This window comes from Dipodomys ordii, unplaced genomic scaffold (genome assembly GCF_000151885.1).
Source record: "Dipodomys ordii isolate 6190 unplaced genomic scaffold, Dord_2.0 Scaffold39, whole genome shotgun sequence".
Lineage (NCBI taxonomy): Eukaryota > Metazoa > Chordata > Mammalia > Rodentia > Heteromyidae > Dipodomys > Dipodomys ordii.
In genome coordinates this window covers 12,357,560-12,376,208 of record NW_012267255.1, presented here as the reverse complement: position 1 = coordinate 12,376,208, position 18,649 = coordinate 12,357,560, and positions in this window count along the sequence as shown.

The window sequence follows — 18,649 nt, the reverse complement described above, 5'->3', positions numbered from 1 at the left end:
CGCCCCAGACCCGCGTCTGCGCGGGCGGGGGCGCACAGGGGCAGCGGGGAGTGTCGGGGGTGGGGGCCCGCGGGGGGCCAAGCGAGGCCGTTCGGAAGTGGACAGGAACGAATTGGGCCCATGCGGCTCTTGGGGCTCCACTGATTCCCATCAACGCCACGCTCGAACGCGACAGCGGAAGGCAGAGCGTGGTTGCTAAGCAACCAGTGCGTCCGGCCGCACCCTGGGCACCGGGTTCCAATCAGCGAGCGACTCTCCGGCTCCGCCCCCTCGGGCCGCTCTCAGGCCCCGCCCCTCCAGGGAGTAGGGGCGCCGCGCACCGGTGCCCGGCCAGCCGCGGCTCACCCTGCGCTCGTCCCCCGCCCCTCCACCTCCCCTCTCCAGGCTTCGAAGGCAATAATAACTGCAACTGTCTTATTTACAGACTAACAGGCTCGTTTGCGACGTTTCGCGGGTCCGAGGGGAAGGACAAAGAGCCTCCGCCGGGGAGGGTCGGCGTGTTTGGATTGGTTCTCTGAACCGGGATTCCCACGGGAACAAAGCGTGCGGACCCCAGATGCATGCTTGCACGCCAGACGGCTCGCGTTATTGGGGAGGAATGCTGAGCTTGGAGGACTTGACGTTACAGTAAGCTGTAAGCCATCCTGCTCTTTGTTCCACGGGAGACATTACCTCATCTCCCAGAATTGCTCTCTGCGCACACAACCCTGAGAATCGGCCCAAAGAAAGAGCCATGAGTCTTGCGTTCCGAGCCCATCCAACGAGCGCCTGCGAGGACGCTAATGATGGATCGCCCCTGCAAACTGAGCAGGCCGATTTCCTTCCACCCTGATGTAACAACGGTCCTGGACAATAAGTGTTGTGTAGATAACAACACTTGTATAGATGGCCCCTGAAAATTCATTTTTAGAAAGATCTTAGCATTACATGCAAGAAGAATCCTTAGAGGCACAGAACTAGCTCCTAAAATAGAATATGGCCCTAAGTCGTATATATTTACACAAATCTTTACTGAACTTGAGCCTATGCGTGGCACGGGTGACATCTTACAGTCTAAGTTCAAATGCAGGAAGAAATACTCAGTGCTCCCGTGGAAAATCCAGGCAGGAGAATTTTGCCAGAGGGTGTTGGAGCCATGGTTAAAAAATTCAGATTCGTATATAAAAGTTCAGGAAGGTGGAATTAGGAAGGAAAGGATATGCTAATAAGGAAAGATGTTCCTGTGTACAATGAAACTTGAATAAATGAAGTTTAGATACTTGTTTTCTTCCACCTGTTAATATAAAAATAAAAAACCCTGTGTCTGCCATGGAAAATAATACTGGGATACAAGAAAATGCGGGGAACCCAGATTTGAACAAAACACCTTTGTAAACTATCAAGTTTGTTCTTGAAGATTAGAAAAGGAATTGTGAGTACTATAGGCAGTAAAAAGAATTTGGTCGCCCTCTGGGGAGAAAAATCCAGTGAGCAACCCTTTTACAAATTAAACAACTGATTCTTCAACTGCAGCAATAATGTATGTACAAGATGAAGGAAGAATTCCTACAGGGAAAAAATATAGCCTCTTCTTCTCGCCAGCAGAGGGAAGCAAAGCACGGGTTATATTATCAGTTTGCAGGGAGCCAATCTCTGCCTTTCTGCCCTTCCCTGTACACACACACACACAAAACCCTTAAACATTACCTTTTGTTGATCATTGGGAGTTCACAGTACCGACCTGCTGTCTGCTGTAATACATTTCAGGTTTGTACAGCAGGATTATTTTCAAATAAGTATCCTCAGATAAGTACATACTACTCTTATAAAACATACCTCAAAGGGCTGGGAAGGTGGCTCAGTGGTAGAGCGCTTGCCTTGCATGCTCAAGGCCCTGGGTCCGATTCCTCAGCACCATATAAGCAAACAGAAAAAAACCGGAAGTGGCGCTGTGGCTCAAGTGGTAGAGCGCTAGCCTTGAGCTGAAGAACTGAGGGACAGCGCCCAGGCCCAGAGTTTAGGCCCCACGACCGGACCAAAAAAAAAAAAAAAAGCACCTCAAAAAGAAATCTTCCAAGGATAGTGTGTTTTTTGTTTTGTTTGTGTTTTTTATGGCAAAACCTCTGGTAATAGCAAATTAGGATTATAGACTTTGGAGTTAAGTTTCTGATACTAAAATCTTGACTATGTCACTTATTTGAAGGCCTTGATCCTTCACTTCTCTAAACCTTTTCCTTATCTGAGAAATCACTAAGCTGTTAAAAGGATGCTGGGAGCTCATCTTTGCAAGAATTTGTTTCAGCCCAGGCACAAGTTTCTGGCATGAGTTAAACTTCAATGTGGAACAGTTGTTTGCTATGACTGTTATTGGTAAGCATCTCACTAAGGAAATCTAGAGGAACAAAGTTCAGATGGAGCATCAGCCAAATTCGTTGCAACCCCAGTGTGCTTCCCACCTCTCCACCTTTCTACCACACTCCGGCCCAGCCATCAAGCCTACTGTTTGTTACTAAGAACATTTAGCTCCTCACCTGAAAACATTCTGCCATGTGCCTCAAAGATTCCTCCACAGCTCTTCTTGAAACTTTCCAACAACACAGTTTCCCAAAGTAAGTGTGCAGGCCATCCCTAAAGAACTTACTTCTGTCTTGCCAAACAAAATCTGGAGAATTTAAGCAACAACATCTTGTAGTGTTGAGTTTCAGTTAGGCCAATAACTGAACTATATAAGGTGTCAGAATGGGAATAGGGACTGGGTTCCCATGGTTCACAGTGTAATTCTGGCTACTCAGGAGGCTGAGATCTTACCAGGCAGAAAAATCTGGAAGACGCACGCGCACACGCGCGCGTGTGTGTGTGTGTGTGTGTGTGTGTGTGTACTAGAGCTTGAACTCCAGGTCTTGGTGCTGTCCCTTAGCTTTTTTGCTCAAGGCTAGGGTTCTACCACTTGAGCCATAGTCCCACAGTCCAGGTTTTTGCTAATTAATTGGAGATAAAGAATCTCACAGACACTTACCTGCCTGGACTGGCTTCAAATTACAACCCTCAGATTTTAGCCCCCTGAGTAACTAGGACTACAGACAGGAGCCACAGGTACCTGACTTCTCTTATTAACTTCAATACCCACATCTTAAAACTCCATAGAAATAATAAATAATAAATCTGATTTATTGGGCTCCCAAAAACTGACCTTATGACCTTTTTTGTTCCACTGTGTGGGAAGCTGTGGAAGAAAAGTTACAATGTTACATGTCCACTGGAACCTAGGTTCAGCCCATCCCAGAACAAGCAGAAGAAACACTCCAGGCTGCCTTCCTTCCTCACAGTCAAAGGCCTGGGCAGAGGACCTCAGCTAGATCATGGACCAGCATCGGCTACAAATTGATGAATGAAAACAGGTAGAAGCCTCTGCACTCCCAGGATTCCAGCTGTTGCCCCTACCCACCACTGATACCAACAGACCCTTGCGGGTACAGATCTTTGTGGTCATCAGCTCTCTGAATCTATTAGCATCATTACCCATTCTTTTGATCATTTGCCATTGCTTTAGAATGTCCTTTGTTTTTTGTTTTTTTGGGGGGGGTCTGGTCGTGGGGCCTGAACTCTGGGCCTGGACACTGTCCCTCAGCTCTTCAGCTCAAGGCTAGCACTCTACCACTTGAGCCACAGCGCCACTTCCGGATTTTTTCTTTTTTGCTTATATGGTGCTGGGGAACCCAGGGCCTCAGGTATGCAAGGCAAGCGCTTTTACCACTGAGCCACCTTCCCAGCCCTAGAATGTCCTTTGTTTCACCCTGTCTCCATCATGTTCTAGCAGAACAGAAAGGACATCTAAATTTACTCAAACTGTAGTTTCAGCCTAATAACTAACTCACTTTACTTGCTAATCCAATTTCTTCCCTTTTCTTTTGCCAGTTTTAGAAGTTTGAACTTAGTGTCTTGCCCTTTTGCTCAACTTGCTTGTACAGGACTGGGCTTCCAGCCCTGCAGAGTGCTGTTTATTTGAGACAGAGTGTCACTGTCATAGACTTTTCTTAACCAAGCTGCCAGCCTAATTTTAATTATGCATGTATGACTTGGTTTGGTGTGTTTGGTTGGTTTTGTTTTTGTTTTGTTTTTGCTAGTCCTGGGGCTTGTGCACTCAGGGCCTGGGCACTGTCCCTGAGCTTCTTTTGCTCAAGGCTAGCACACCACCACTTGAGCCATAGTGCTATTTTTTCTGTGTATATGGTGCTGAGGAATGGAACCCAAGGCTTCATGCATGCAAGGCTAGAACTCTACCACAGAGCCACATTCCCAGCCAGTTTGTTTTTAACTTATTTTTTAAAAAACAGCTTTGTAGGTTTTTTTCCCCTTTCATTTCTGCTCCCCTCTCTTCCTCCCTGCTTTCTGCCCCTCATCTCCCCATTCAAGGAACTAAGAGCAACTTTTCCACTTGAGGCAGGCAAGGTCACCCTCCTCCTCATCCCACTGAGCATAGGAGTGAAGGAACATTAAAGACAAGGCCAGGACAGGAGGAAACGAGCAACTCCAAGGCCAGGCCTCTCACCATGGCTATCGGAAGGTCCAAGCTCTACCTAACACCCTCCACACAGCAACCTCCACACTGAAGTCTCTGTCTTCCTAAATTTTCTTGGCAAAGTTAATCAACCTTTACTTCCTATTCTCCAAAACCATGCTCTGGTTATTTAGGAACTGGCATCAGATTCTCAGGACTGCATTTTTCAGTATCAACAACAGAGTATGGGAGAATTGATTTTTTTTTTTTTTGCAGGTGAGGGTAGTTTCCCAGCCACCCATTCCCCACCCTGTGACCCAAGGTCTCATCATTAAAGCTGGGGCTGGCTGTCAGTGGGACAGGCTGGCTTGTCTTTTCCTGTTGTCTCTGGCAAGGCAGACAGCTTGGATTGGTGGGAGTCATAGGACCTGGGACATTTCTTCATCCATGTCACCTCTCTGAGGTGGAGATGCTGACTTCTGTGAACAGGATTGGCTGAGCTGCTCACCCCTGACATGACAGGAAAGGCTGAAGAATAGTAGTTCATTGTATGAACAAATTACTACAGACCCTAGCAGGTTAAAATACTAAATGTTATTTATTTTTCCCTCACAATTTCTTTTTGCTTTTCTTTTGTCAGTAGTGGGACTTGAACTCTGGGCCTAAGTACTGTCCCTCAGCTTTTCAGCTCAAGGCAAGTGCTCTACCACTTGAGCCAGAGCACCACTGGTGGTTTATTGGCTATAAGAGTCTCATGGACTGTCCTCTGGGCTGGCTTTGAACCGTGATCCTCAGATTTCAGCCTCCCAAGTAGCTAGGATTATAGGTGTGAACCACCCACACCCGGCTTCCCTCATAATTTCTGTAAGTCATAAAACAGCTTAGCTTAGTATTTCTGGCTCAAGGTCTCTCATGAAGTTGTCTGAGTCTGGGAGTCTTGCTTCTAGGATGACTCAGTAACATGGGTGATGGCAAGAAGCCTCAGTTCTTCCCACATAGAGCCCCCACCCACAGGGGCTTTGTCCCCAAGAAAAGAGGGAAGGAAGAAAGAGGTGGAAACACTCGTTTTAGAATCTAGCCTAGAAAGTCACCAGCACTTCTATTCTCTGGGTCACACCATGCAACCATGCCACAGTATGAACGGGTACCATCTTGGAGGCTGGCTTCTACAGCATTTGCAACCTTGGTCCTGCCAGTACAGCATGGCATATAATCTGCCCCACTCCACTCTACTTGACAAACTCAGAGGAAGACAGCTGAAGTGATTCAGTTTTGTTCTTCTCCTTCCTACTTACTTTCACAGAGTTGGAAGCTTCCATGACTGAGAAACTTGGGCTTGACTCAGACTTGATATCCAGCCATCCATCTGAAGGAGGCTCACGGGCATGTCCTTGCTCTACCATTCTTTGGTATTTGTTCACTCCTTAAAATGTGTGTGTGTGTGCGCACACGTGTGTATACCAGTCTTTAGGCTTGAACTCAAAGTGTGGGCACTGTCCCTTAATCTTTTTTTTTCTCTCAAGACTAGCCCTTTACCACTTGAGTCACAGTTCTACTTGTGGACTTTCCTACCTGTGCTGGCTTTGAACTGTGATCAGCCTCCTGAGTAGCTAGGATTACAGGTGTGAGCCACTGGCACCCAGCAAGTTTGGGGGGGGGCTAAGAAAAAGCTCCCTAGGCCAGGTGCTGGTGGCTCACACCTATCCTAGCTATTCAAGAGGCTGAGATCTGAGGATGGAGTTTCAAAGCCAGCCTGAGCAGGAAAGTCCTTGAGGCTCTTATCTCCAATTAACTACCAAAAAGCCAGAAATGGCATTGTGGCTCAGTGGTAGAGCACTAGCCTTGAGCACAAAAGTTCAGGGACGGTGCGCACACACACACACACACACACACACACACACACACACACACGCACGCACGCTCCCAGTAGGCCAGGAGTAGAATATGCAGGAAGCTACTCTGTAGCTCCTGAAAGCAAACAGAGAGAGCGTAGGCTGGATTTTCAGGACCAGGCGACTGTGGTGATGGCCAGTACAGGCTGTCAGTGGTGCCAGGGGGAGCTGCCAGTTCAGAGGTGACACTAAGAGGATTACAGGCGTGAGCCACCAACACCCAGCCCACACCATTTATTTGACACTAGCGTTACACCAGCCAATATCTGCCTCTTTTCAGGACAAAACCAGTTTAGGAAATGAGACTGTGGCCCTGAGCTAGAGTTGGGGTTGGGGGTCTGGGTGTGGCCCTCAAGAACCTTGTGCTGTCTCAGTGAGCTGGTTGCCTGTGTACCACCTCCCTGGCTTGTTCTTGCATGTGGTGACAATGTTAGACACCACTGGGATACCCTGAGACTCCATTCCAGAACTGCCTAACCATCCAGGGGACTTAGCCCTGTAATTGGGGTTGGCTGCTAAGCGGAAGGAGATGGCTTGCAGCAAAACCCAGGTAGGGAGCCCTAGCCAAGTCCAACAAAGCTGCCTCTTACACCTCCTCGTCCTGCTCAGGATGCCTGTGTTCTCCCGTGGAGAGGGGGAGAGGACCAGGGACCCCTCCCCATGTCCACCCCTGCCACCTGGGCACACAGAACAAAGCACAGAGGAAATGTTTAAATCGGATTAAGCGATTTTTTTTTTAATGAAAGAGAAGAAAGGAGGAGGAGGAAGGGCCCGGGGAGGCAACTTTGGGCTACATACTGGGGAGAGGGAACAGGAGACAAAGAGGTTAGTGTGTTAGTGTAGGAGAAAGCCTGGGGAGGAACGAAAGCCAGGAAACAGAGTGAGTGGGGAAAGAGAACCATGAAGAAAGGAGGAGGGCTGTGCCAGGAGGAGGTGGAGGGCATGGGGAGGGGGGGAGGGCATGTGGCACGTGCGGCAGGCATGAAGACCACAACAGTTGCCAAGACGTGGTCAGTGCCCTCCAGACAGAGCTGCCCTCCGAAGCCTGGAGATCACAATGGCCCTGAGCCTCTATGATGGAGAGGGCCAGCCCAGGCTCACCCCTGGTTTCCTGGCACAGAACAAGACCCCACTCCTTTGGCCCACAGGCCCATGGGTGAACTCCTGCTTCCGGCTGCTGGCATGTGTCCCAGCACAGGGGGACTTAGAGTGGGAAAGCAGTCCTTGCTATCCGTGGTGCCTTGTTCTTTTCGAGTCCTAACATCCACAGGAGCAGCGAAGCTGGGTAGATGGAGCTGATGTTGCTGGCGAGGGATGGGATCGCCACGATTGCTTCTGCACAGTAAGGACCTGGTGCAGGGTAGGTGTCCTGGTCAAAAAAGGGGAGCATCCAGCACAGCAGACTCACTGCAGTGCACTTGTAACAAGAAAGGTTTGGGGCTGAGAAGGTGGCTTAAGGGTAGAGTGCTTGCCGCCCATGCATGAAACCCTGGGCTCAATTCCTCAGTACCACATACATAGAAAAAGCCAGAAGTGGTGCTGTGGCTCCAGTGGTAGAGCACTAGTCTACCTGCCCAGGCCCTAAGTTCAAACCCCAAGACTGGCAGAAAAAGAAAAAGAAAAGGTTTGGAATCAAGCTAAATGTCTTCTAATATTGTTAGTAGAATTTGCAGATGGGCATCTGTTGATGCCATGGAAACTAGTGTCAGAATGGAATTCCAAAATGTGTGTGTGTGTGTGTGTGTGTGTGTGTGTGTGTTGCCCAAACAAAGATCACCACCACATGGTTCAGGCAGAAAAGAATTTATTGGGAGAGCCAAACTGCCAACTGTACTCTAGGGTAGGATGTAGCGTGAAGCAGCGTGAAACAGAGATTATATAAGGAAGGAGGGAAGGAGGCATGGCCACAGCGGATGAGAAAGTGACCTCACAGCCTGGGAGACCTCCCACTGCCCCCTGGTATGCAGCAGCCCGGTGACCAGTTACCTGGGTCACAGGCTGGGTGGGGACTTCTGGGGAGGGCCACATGCAGTTGTGCACAGAGAGAGCAAACAAAAGGGAAGGGGTCTATTTGCCAGAGAAAAACAAAGAGAAGGGGCCATTTTTTTCCCTGGTGGACCTAACATGCTGGTCCTGGGGCTTGAACTCAGTCAGGGCCTGGGCACTATCCTTGAGCTTTTTTTGTTTAAGGCTAGCGTTCTACCCCTTGAGCCACACACAGCTCCCACTTTTTCTTGTTGGTTAGTTGGAGATAAGCATCTCACAGACTTTCCTGCCACAGCTTTCTTAGAACTGCGATCCTTGGCTCTCAGCTGAGTAGCTAGGATGACAGGCATGGGCCACCAGCACCCAGCCCAAGCCATTTATTTGACACATTTCAAATGGTGCTAGCATTTACACTAGCCAGTGTTCTGCCTCTTTTCAAGGCTCAGGATGGAATTCAGGGCCTTGGACATGTTAGGCAAATCTTCCAACCCTAAGCTTCATCTCTGCACTCTCTAGAGCTATGATCTTCAAGGTGGACAGCTTTGTGTATACTACAGACATTTGGGGAACATGGGGGAGGAGTTCTTCGGCTACCACCTCTGAACTGTGCATTCAAGGAGTGTCTCTAAATAGAAGTTAAAGCACCTGTCCGTGATTTCCTTGTCCCCTCCCACCCCTGGGGCAGGCTGGCTGTCTCCTGGTCCCTCCCTCAGCAGTCACCTGGATGAAATCAAGGCAAGGTGGGCTTTGCTCCTGGCCCTGCTGGGCACCCTGGCCCTTTCTGAGTATCAGAGGATTTCATGTTAATGGATCTCTGAGGGAGTCACAAGGGAAGATGGAAAATTTACCCACCAAGGCCCTCTCCATGTGGAAAGTTAAGTGATCATTCAAAGGTTCCCTCAGCTCAGTACTGGTGACTTAAGACAAGATATAGTATTTGATTTGTGACCCAGCCCCTAGCACAGTTCCTAGAACCTTCGTTTTGGGGGGAGCTCTGATCTGGTTGCTAGGAGTACTTTTTGTTACAATCTTGGTTTCAGGCTCTGGTTTCTAACACAAAGCATTAAGACTCATGATGGCTGGAGTGATAAAGGAGTCATTTTGTGTATTAATGAAATAACTTGGGGGCTGGGAATGTGGCTTAGTGGTAGAGTGCTTGCCTCCCATGCATGAAGCCCTGGGTTTGATTCTTCAGTACAACATACACAGAAAAAGCTGGAAGTGGTGCTGAGGCTCAAGTGGTAGTTCACTAGACTTGAGCAAAAGAAGCTCAGGGACAGAGCCTAGGCCCTGAGTTCAAGCCCCAGGGCTGGCAAATTAAAAATTAAAAAACTGAGGTGACTACTGTACATTAGCTTCAGGAGGTTCACAGGACCAGCCATGGAATGAGAAGGTTGGAACTCTCCTCTCTGCTCCCCAACTTCCTGGGGAACGGAGAGCAGCTCAGCTCAACCACCATCGGCACTGCCTGTGGAATGACCACCATAAAACTCCAGACAAGTTGATGCCACCATCTTCTGGGTTGGCGAACATCACCATGTGCCAGGTGGGAGAGTGTCCTGAGGAAGAGTGGATGCTTGGCCCCCATCCTCACCTTCTCTGCCCTATGCCTCACCCTCCTTTGGCTGACCCTGAGTTATATTACCATTGTAACCCAACAATAATAGCAAAGTAGCTTCCTGAGTCCTAAGGATGGGGATTGTGGGAGTCTCTGACCCCAGTCAGAAGCGGGAGACAGTAGGGATTTGGGACTGATTTGTGAAAGGGAAGTGGCCTGTTGGGGGGGAGGGATGGGCTTAGCCACTAACTCGCCTGCAGTTAGTTCTAAGTTAGTTGGAGGGCCCCTGGTTGGTTGTTGGCAAGTGTTGAGAATTGTTTGACATAGAAAGCTCCCACTTGCTGGATGTCACTCTTGTTGAAGGCAGGAAAACCATTTTCTTTTTTTGTCAGTGGTGGGGCTTGAACTCAAGGCTTGGGTGCTGTTCCTGAGCTCTTTTGCTCAAGGCTAGCACTCTACCACTTTGAGCCATAGGGCTACTTCCGGTTTTCTGGTGGTTCATTGGAGAGAAGAGTCTCACAGACATTCCTGCTCAGGCTGGCTTTAAACCCTAATCCTTAGATCGTCCTGAATAGCTAGGATTACAGACATGAGCCACTGGCTAGGAAAACCTTTTTTTTTTTGGCTGTTTTTTCTAATGTTTCCTGCTGCATAAGCTCAGGCTCTGCTGGACAGGTTTGGTGTATTGGGGTGGGGTAGACGCTTTAACATTTCAAAAAGATTAACTTCTCAAATGGGCCTGAATTTCTTTTATAAATTGCACAGTTTTGTTATGTCACATGAGCTATATTTTAGGATTGGGATTTGATCTACTCTCAAGTGATTAAATTCTAAGAAGGAAAAAAAAAAGAATCCAGGAAAGAGCTAAGAATGTAATACAGTAACACAGTTTCTGTATTGTTCACTGTGCCCCATATATTTACAGAACTAAAAGCTGGTTGGCTCAATGGCTGATGGGGGTGGGGGTGGGGTAAATGGGAGAAGTGGGAGGTATCTGCTGACCCAGAAAAGTGATTCTGAAGTGATTCTGAAAAGATCATTAGAACAAGAAGTTGATTGGTCTATTTCTTCTTAAAAGTATTATAATGAATGTTTAATCCTTTTTTGTTTCTCACACACACACACACACACACACACACACACACACACACACACACACACACACACATTGCTAATGCTGAGTTCTCACCATTGTCAGCACTGTTTTCAGAGTTCCTGCTCATCTGCCTGTTTAATCACTACAGGAAGTCAGAGCTCAGCCCTCTGGGGTCTCCTCACCTTACTACGAAAGCCCGCAATTCCTCAGCATCCACATTGTTCTCCTCAGCACTCAGACACATTCCAAATCTACTTCATTCTAGTCTCTGTCTCTTCAGAAGAACACAAGCTGTGGTGAGGACTCCATTTCCTACCTAGCACCCAGAAATGCCTGGCACTTTTCCATGCTAAGTAGTTGATACATAATGGGAACTGCTCTTGCCCAACTGACAAGTGAGGAAACTGAGGCCTGGAGGCAGAGAAGATTCCCTTGCTGGGATCACAGCTAGGGGGCAGCAGAACTGAACTACAAACCCAGAAGATTCTGCCCTGGGAGCACGCACCCCATGGTGATGATAGAGGTTAGCTCAGGTGGCCAGCAAGCGAAGGGCAGGCAGAGCATAGTCAGTGTCCGCAGTGAGTATGCTGCACAGGAAGGAAAGAGAGCCCCAGGGGGAATGGTGGCCCCGAAGAGGAGCACCAGCTCCTTGACTCTGTGTTTCCCTCTAATCCTGACATAAGTACCATCACTTAGAGACCATCAGACGTTCTAAACTGTATGCCAAGCACTGAGCTAGACATGTGGAAAAAGAGATGCCTGCACCCAAGGAGCTTGTAATTGTAAAGCACAAAGACGGGCAGCAAAAACACAGCCTGCCGGCAGTGGCTCCTGCCTGTAATCCTAGCTACTCAGGAGGCTGAGATCTGAGGAGCACAGTTCAAAGCCAGCCCAAGCAGGAAAGTCTATGAGACTCTTACCTCCAGTTAACCACACACACACACACACACACACACACACACACTGTGAGGGAATTTAATAAGATAATATGATAATATATATAAAAACCACTTCCTAGCATGCTCAAGGTGCAGTAGCTTTGTACAGCCATAAAAGAGATTCACCAGGAATACAGGCTCTGAGCCTCAGGAATCAGAATGCAGTGCCGGGCCAAGGTGCCCCTGGCCACATTAAGGCTGGCAGAAGTAAGACAGGAAGCCTCAACTATAACATAAAGCAATAGCTCCGGTTGTGGTAGCAGTCTCACGGGAAGTGAAGGACCAGGGAGGCAAATGACCCAGGAGTAAATGTCACTCATCCAGGAAGGTATCGCCCTCCAGACTCAGGACAGGGGCTCTGGCTCTATTATTCAAGGATGTTGGTTTTCCTTTTGCTTCTTCTGGTTTCTTCTGCTGTTTTCTTGCCAGCTCCCTGAAGACAGTTTCAGGACTCTTGGCAAAATACAAGCTAGTACCTGTTTTTCTAATTATAGTTAAGATTGTTTGGGGTATTTTGTTTTGTGATGCCTTTTTTTTCTTGCATTCTTGGATATATTGGTGCTAGGATGGTTGTTCTGACGTTGTCAATCAAGAACTCCGTGGGCAAGAGCTAGGCTGCCTTCAGTATTATCACCAGTGGCTGGTTGAAGCGGTTTTCATTCCTAAAGGACTTGACGAGTTACTCACTAATGAAAGCATAGAGCTAGAAATTGCAACAGAATTTCAAAGTATGGCTTGAGGGATACTGTCTGGAAAAAAAACATAAAAGGATTCTCTTGTCAATTCTTAAGGAAAGTTATGCTGTCATTAAAGGCAGATAAACAAACAAGATGATAAGAAAACAATAACAGCAACAAAGAAAAAACTTCTTGTTTCCATTTCCTGGAGTTCATTTGGAAAAATATTATTTTGTATGATGAGATGCACATAAATATTGCACCTTTGTGTTCTTCTAAGAGTATCCTCCTTTGGCTTCACTGTGTACAAATCCCTAGAGATCTGTATAAGTTATCATGCATTTTAGAGCTAGCTTCTGCATACAAGAGAAAGCATGCACCATTTGTCTCTCTGAGCATGGCTTACCTCTCGTAACATGATTTGTTCTGAGTCCATCTATTTCCCTGCAAATTACAGGAGATTATTTTGATATATGGTCCTAACTTTGATCCCAGCACCACCAAACCAAACCAAACCAAAAATCAAATCCACATCAGCCTTGTACAACCTGCTTCCCAGGTGTGTGTGTGTGTGTGTGTGTGTGTGTGTGAGTGTGTATGCACGTATGTATGCCAGTGTTCCATGATCAAATTCTTTTTTTTTTTTTGGTCTGGTCATGAGGCCTGAACTCTAGGCCTGGGCGCTGTCCCCCAGCTCTTCAGCTCCAGGCTAGCGCTCTACCATTTGAGCCACAGCACCACTTCCGGCTTTTTTCTTTTTGCTTATGTGGTGCTGAGGAATTGAACCCACGGCCTCATGCATGCAAGGCAAGCGCTCTACCACTGAGCCACCTTCCCAGCCCAATGATCAAATTCTTGAAGGTAAATTTGAGTAAGAAAAGCAATAATGATGTTTGTGCTGAGAAATGTTTGTCTTTCTTCATCAGTGTATTTCTCATAATTCTCTGTGCTTCTCAGAGCCTAGTAAATGAATCTCTGGTGTCCTGGGGGACCACTAGATAAACATAAAGCAATGAAGAAGGGCCCTCAGAGGAGTGGACAATGTGGCTAAGAAGCATAGTGAGATGAGTAGTGTGCACATGCACAAGGCCTGGGGACCTCATTTGTCACATGACTGCTACTCTGCTTGGTTTCGTCACCATTCAACGGTGTACATTCTATGGGGCAAGTGGTACTTCCTGTGGCCCATGTAGCCCAGTGCAGTGCCTGGAATATAGTTAGTGCTTGATTAATATTAGGCTCATGGCTAGGCACTAGTGGCTCACGTCTGTAATACTAGTTGCTCAGGAGACTGAGATTTGAGGATCACAGTTTGAAGCCAGCCTGGGCAGAAAAGTCCCTGAGACTCTTCAACAAACTATTCAGAAAAATCTAGAAATGGTGCTGTGGCTCAAGAGCTGGAGTGCTATCCTTGAGCAAAAAAATAAAGCTCAGGGACAGTGCCCAGGCCCTGAGTTTAAGCCCCTAAGACCAGCACAATCAATCAATCAATCAATCAATCGTCTCATGCCTGTAATCTTAGCTACTTGTGACCCTGAGATCAGAAGGATCATGGTTTGAGTCTAGTCATGGCAACTCAAGACCCCTTCCCAACAAATAGCTGGATGCAGTGGTATGCACCTGTTATCCTACCTAGGACAGGAAGTTTAAAATAGATGGATCACAGTCCAGACATGGGCCTGAAAAACAGTGCGACCCTCTCCTAAAATAACCACTACAGGGGAAAATAAAGGCCTGGAGGTATGAACTGGTGGTAGAGCACCTCCCAAGCAAGTGAAGTCCTAAGTTCAAACTCCACTACTACCAAAAATAAAAATAAAAAGTAGGAAAGAACATAGGCAGGAAGGGAGGAAGACTTGACCCAAGCTTCTGAGGAGTATATGAAAAATAATGTAACAAGCTAGGCATGGGTGGCTCACGCCTGTAATCCTAGCTCCTCAGGAGGTTGAGATTTGAGGATTGCAGTTCAAAGCCAGCCTAGGCAGGGAAGTCTGGGAAACTCTTAGCTCCATTAAACTACCAAAAAAGCCAGAGGTGGAGCTGTGGTTCAAGTGGTAGAGTGCTAGTCTTGAGCAAAAGAAGCTCAGGGATAGCTCCAGGCCCAGGACCAACACACACACATAAAATGTAATAGACCTAAAGTATGGACCAGAACAGAGTCTGCACTCCAGGTTTGAAAACAGACTGGCTCAGTGCTATTGAAAGCCCCATGGCCCAAAGCTGTTCATGAGGACAGGATCACCCAGGGTTTGACAGGCATCATGGTGCACCTGGACTTGGTCTCTCTTTTTTTTTTTTTTTTTTTGGGTCCAGTCGTGGGGCCTGAACTCTTGGCCTGGTTACTGTCCCTCAGCTCTTCAGCTCAAGGCTAGCACTCTACCACTTGAGCCACAGCACCACTTCCGGCTTTTTTTTCCTGCTTATGTGGTGCTGAGGAATCGAACCCAGGGCCTTAAGCATGCAAGGCGAGTGCTCTACCACTGAGCCAACTTCCCAGCCCTTGGACTTGGTCTCAGACCTGCAAAGGACCATGCTTAATCTTGCAGGGCCACCAGCAGTAGTATGACTGTAACCCCCATAATCAGAGGGTCAATGCCTAGCCACAGATCATTAGTGCCCTCCACAATAGATCCAAAGGGCAGAAACACTGAAGGTGGAGCTGCCTCCTCCTTGGGGGCTGCCCTGATTTCCTTTCCCACAAGAACTGGTGGCTTGTGTCACCTTGGCAAGAAGGCAGCCAGACTGTGATGCTTTCAGAATCCAGTCACTGAGGGCTTTGGGCCTGTGGATGTGACTCCTGAAAAGCAGCGTTGGTGTCCAGAGACCTCAGGGCTGAGCCTGCAGAGAAGTCCTATCCACTAGAGCAGCTGTCAGCTAAAAATAAACACCTGTGAGGGAAGCAGCAGCCCCATTGGGTGTCCTCATTAGGTAAGGCTGAGTAACTTTCCTACCCTCACACCAACAATAAAACATCATTCAGAGCTGGTGGTCCTGGTAGCAGTGAAGCAGCTGTAATGTTAGAAGTAGCCAGCAGAGGGCAGCCGACACAAAGACTCTGTTGACTGCTTTTACAGGGATCAAAGCTAATGTGAACGCTGTTGCAGGATGGTAGTGAGTGAGAAGGGAGAGGGGGAAAGAGGAAGAGGAAAAGAAGATAAGACAATGATCCATTATCAAGAGACTTAGAGATGACTTCTAATATCGTTCTCTCTCTCTCTCTCTCTCTCTCTCTCTCTCTCTCTTTCTCTCTCCTCAGTTGTAGGGCTTGAGCTCAGGGCCTGGGTGCTATCCCTGAGCTTCTTTGTGCTCAAGGCTAGTGCTCTACCACTTGAGCCGCAATCCCCCTTCCAGTTTTCTGGTGGCTAATTGGAGATAAGAGTGTCATGGACTTTCCTGCCCAAGCTGGCTTTGAACTACCTGAGTAGTTAGGATTATAGGTGTGAGTTACCAGCAATCAGAAGATTTCTCCTCTTTTTGTGTGTTATTATATTCTACAGTTTTATCAACTGCTTATCTTGGGAATTTTGGAGAGCTCCTCATTTTAATTGGTAATACATGTAAAGTATGTACAATAATACCGAAGCAAGTAATACCGAAGACTTGGTGAAAAGCCTTGGCCCATTCTCTGCCACTCTAATCCTGGTGCCTTTTGTTGTCTTATGGTGATAGGAAGTCCACTCACTTCTATTCTACTCCTCCCTCCTACACCCCCTCCCTTTTCTAAATATAGTTAAGCCCCTGTCCTGAGAGCCTTCTCTGGTCCCTTCAAGTTCAGAGAACCCATTTAAACCTACATTTCCTCTCCACTCCTTTATTCCCCACTTTGTACCCAAGGTCTTAGCATTCCCACCTTTCTTTCTCCCTCTTCTCTACCTCTCTGTCACCTCTTTTCTACTGTACACCTAGGTTCTGAAGCCAATGTTCACTGCTTCTGTTTGCCTAAGGTTGTGTTTTTGGTTTAGATTTTTTTTTTGCCAGTCCTGGGGCTTGAACTCAGGGCCTGGTCACTGTCCCTGAGCTTCTTTTGCTCAAGTCTAGCGCTCTACCATTTGAGCCACAGCACCAATTCTGTCTTTTTCTGTGTATATGGTACTGAGGAATCGAACCCAAGGCTTTATGCATGCTAGGCAAACACTGCACCACTAAATCACATTCCCAGCCCATGGTTTAGATTTTAAATGTCCTCCAAAGATTTATATACTAAAGGCCTGCTCACCAGCCTGCTTGCCATTGGGAAGTGATAGGACCTTTAAGATGCACCTAGCAGGAAGAAGTGATGTCATTGGAGGTATGTCCTTGAGGGGAGTTATCTAGACCATGTCCCCCATCTCTGTCTCTGTCTGTCTGTCTCTGTCTCTCTCTCTGTCTGCTTTATTAAGAAGTGAGCATCTTCTACCATACCCTCTCGCCACGATGTCTGGTGCCACTAAGGGTCTGAAGAAACAGGGGAAGCAGTCGTGCTCTGAACTCATGTGCCAAAAGAAGTCATTCCTCCTTTGAAGCTGATTTAGCTCAGGCATTTTCGCAGTGATAGAAAGCTGACTGACTTACACAGGCTGACTCTAAGAATGGAAGGAGAAAATAATGTTCATTTTATTTTGGCTATATAATTATAATTCACAACAGATCAAAGTGCTAACACTAGGATTTCATTTCTTTCTCTTTTTTTTTTTGGGACCGGTAGTGGGGCCTGAACTCTGGGCCTGGGCACTGTCCCTCAGCTCTTCAGCTCAAGGCTAGCGCTCTACCACTGAGCCACCTTCCCAGCCCCTCTTTCTCATTTTCTTTCTTTTCCTTTCCTTTCCTTTATTATTTCTTTTTGTGGATTCCATTTCTTTTTCCTTTTCCTTTTTTTTTTTCTTATTTTTCTTTTTTGTTTTTTTGTTTTTGTCAGTCGTGGAGCTTGAACTCTGGGCCTGGGCACTGTCCCTCAGCTCTTCAGCTCAAGGTGAGCACTCTACCACTTGAGCCACAGAACCATTTCTGGTTTTCCTGGTTTATTGGAGATAAGAGTCTCACAGACTTTCCTGCCCAGTCTGGCTTTGAACTATAATCCTCAGATCTCAGCCTTCTGAGTAGCTAGGATTACAGGTGTGAGCCACCAGCACCCAGCTTTTTTTCTTTTTGTTGTACAAGAAAGACCAAGACTGGAATTCAGTATCTGATACTTGCTTTTGCTCACTGGCTGGTACTCTACCACTTTAGTCACACCTCCAACCCCCAGACCCCATCTCTTTCTTTGCGGGGTAGGGGGGCTCCAGTCGTGGGGCCTGAACCCTGGGCCTGGGCACTGTCCCTCAGCTTTTTAGCTCAAGGCTAGCGCTCTACCACTTGAGCCACAGCGCCACTTCCGGCTTTTTTCTCTTTGCTTATGTGGTGCTGAGGAATCAAACCCAGGGTCTCATGCATGCAAGGCAAGCGCTCTACCACTGAGCCACCTTCCCAGCCCCGACCCCATCTCTTTATGGGACCAATGTCCCTATTCAACAGACTGTGGTTCTGGAACAATGTTTACTCTTCTTTTCTCCTCCACTTTCTATGTTTTGCAGTGTTGGCGAACAGACCAGAATCTCACATTCTAGGTAAACACACTACTCTACATCTGAGCCCTATTTTTTTTTTTACTATTACTCTTTGTCTTATCCTCACATTCTGCCTTCTGGGCTTTTAATCATACTATTTTCCTATTGATTTTACTCCTTTTTCTTTTTTCCCCCTTCTCCAAAAACAAAACAAGAAAGGCTTTTCTCTGGCTTTCTACAGGCTCTTCCTGTTTTGTTTTCTGTAAGCCCGGAGCTGTAATCCTACTTCAATTTCCTTTCCCGCTTTCAATGGTTAGAATCACTCTTTTCCAAACCCTAATAGCTTCTCCTTTCTTAATTTATGCCTTCATCTTGCTGGAGTGGATCCTTGGTTAATTCCTGAAGATAAGCAATATATGAGATAAAATTTAGAATACTTTCGCATATGAAAATGTCTCTATTCAAATTTTCACTTGATTAATGAAATGGTTGGATACAAAATT